Source organism: Folsomia candida, unplaced genomic scaffold (assembly GCF_002217175.1).
Source record: "Folsomia candida strain VU population unplaced genomic scaffold, ASM221717v1 Fcan01_Sc006, whole genome shotgun sequence".
Classification (NCBI taxonomy): domain Eukaryota; kingdom Metazoa; phylum Arthropoda; class Collembola; order Entomobryomorpha; family Isotomidae; genus Folsomia; species Folsomia candida.
The window spans coordinates 4,873,123-4,875,567 of NW_019091198.1; the positions used below are offsets into that span (position 1 = coordinate 4,873,123).

A 2,445-nucleotide genomic window follows, 5' to 3' on the forward strand; every position below is an offset into this window, starting at 1 on the left:
TAATAGAACAAACAAGAGTCGATGAAGAACGGCATTTTTCCTCAAATCTACGGCCCGATTATGGCGACAGACCCAAATAATAATAAAGATATCAAGATTTTTTCACGAGTTAAATGGAGATAGAGGAAATTTGATATGGGAGAAGAAGAAGCTGGATGGAAGGTTTTTCAGCCGTTTGGCTTTGGTTGGGTTGAACTTGGCAGGACTTGAAAGGTAGGCAAGTTGATAATGTCACTGATTGTATACGATTATGTATTCTGGACGAGACTGCTGAGATCTTTTCCAAAACAGACTATTCACTCGCTCACACGCTCATCGGAGGAAAGAACGAGCGAACGAACCCTGTACGAGAATCCAGAAGAAGTAGAATCAATTGTTGGCTCGGTCCAAGTATATTTTCAGCCTCGCTTCCTCTCACTCTTCAACAGCAATGGGTATTTTTGTCACAAATCAGTAGTCAGTGCTGGTCGTGGTATGTAGTTTCTCTTGTTGGAGAATATTTGTTCACAAAACAATACGTTGAATATCTTGCGTTTAGAAAAATTGAGATTCCAGTCCAACAATTGCATTGCGTTGAATTAAGAAAATGACCATCTTCATCACAATCAAGTCAGTGAGAGACCAAGTTTGGTTGGAAATCTAATCTACGTTTGTTCCTTGGCTTGATATATTTCGATTCGTTTTTCTGCTGCCAAGTAAGTGCGTTCCCTGTCCTTCCTTACGCATTCTTATGGCAGTCCACATATGTACATTCGAAAACGGTAGTGACACGGACATATTAACCATTTCTTCATTTTACTGACTGGTTTGTTCATTTTCTGCCTTTGTGCAATTGCTTGTTTTCACCTTTGAATCACTTATTCACATCCTTACGGACTTGCTACTTTTGATTAATCAAGAAACTGCGTGGTTATTTATGACATCGTCAAACGGCTTCCAATACATAGTCGTGTATGTACTGGGAATGGAATGGTGGTTCAAAAAAATTGACAAGTGGGTGGAAATTGAGTACTCTACTTTGCTCACTCAAATAATACTGACAATAATGGGTTGATGAAAATACCTTTCTTATTAAGCATGTCTGCGATCCATGGAATTATAATACGCAGAAAGGAATGCCCCCGTTGGTTAGAGAGGTATGCAGGTATGTATTTTATTGAAATACCAAGAGTTGCAAATAAGTAAAATAATGTCGTTTGAACTTAATAGACATGACCAATTTCGAACAGTTTTGCACTTTTCTTTTGCATTTTCAGATAAATTGGATTTGTACCCATCAGCCAACCATAATCTATTCACGTTACCTACACCACGGACAAAATTTCCCTTGACAGGAAATGCTGGAGAAACAGATAAGCGAGAGGGTGCTTGATAAACCCGACAAGTCAGTGATCCCTTTGAAATCTGTCACATTTGGAAACGTGGTTGACAGTTTGAACCGTCATTATGGAAACACTTCTGTTCCCAGATTTTTTGTAGCGAGTCATTTGCATTGTTCACATACGGCTCCTCAACTACTTAGGAAACTGATCCGCTTTGGCATCAGGCACAGCCGTAAATTTTATTGTGGTCCATGCTCACTTGGACTCACCTACTAATGTCAACACCCGTCGTCGTTGGGAGAGAAGCACGCCCTCCATAATTTTGAAGAATGTCTCACACTGCAAAGATTCATTTCCTTACGACTTCCACCTCCAGCCAGCCTAATAACAATAATCACCCAGCCCCACATTTTTGGCAAATGAACAACACAATGAAAAGGTATTTGATGGTATATACACACATGTGTATATCGCGGTTGCTTATATGATAATGTGCACATACATACCAAATTTTTGTTATCTGTGCACCGGATGGATATCATATTTCTAACTGAAACAAAAATTTGATAGTAAATAAACCGAGACTCGCACACACATGTTACAAAGTTAAATATGAACTTCATACTTAACTCAAATTCTAAGCCTTCAAATTTTGGTCGATAGTTATTAGTTTCTCTTAAGACGTCTATATAAATTTGTAATGTCAGAAATTATGCGGGGTAAAAATATCCGTAAAAATAAACGCTTACAAATTTGTAATTTACAACTCATGGCATGTTACATTTCTTTCCTATTCGAAGATGGCTTTATAACCGTCATACTTCAAAAGTAGTTGCAACCATGCTCACCCAATATTTTTTGCCTATAAAATGAAATGAAAGTAATAATGTTACCATTAAATTTTCCGATTCCTAATTTCGTAATGCCCGATAAATAATTGCATGCCATCGTGACAGATTAATAGTATAAAATTGAAAAAACACTGCAGACTGTATGCATATGTCTGGCGATTTTGTGTGTGCCATATAGGAAAACCAGTCCTGCATGTCTACATGTTCAATATGACTTATTTAATTTTAGTATAAGTCATTGGCATCTATAAATAAAATGGAATAAAATGATA

At 37.4% G+C, this 2,445-nt stretch overlaps 1 long non-coding RNA gene across 1 annotated transcript; it reads left to right on the forward strand.

The window, feature by feature from the left end:
* The first annotated feature begins 257 nt into the window (after positions 1-257).
* LOC118436114 lies at positions 258-2,085 on the forward strand. The gene is made up of 2 exons (XR_004835216.1): positions 258-1,144; positions 1,257-2,085. It is a non-coding gene; the product is annotated as an uncharacterized LOC118436114 (long non-coding RNA).
* The last annotated feature ends 360 nt before the right edge of the window (positions 2,086-2,445 follow it).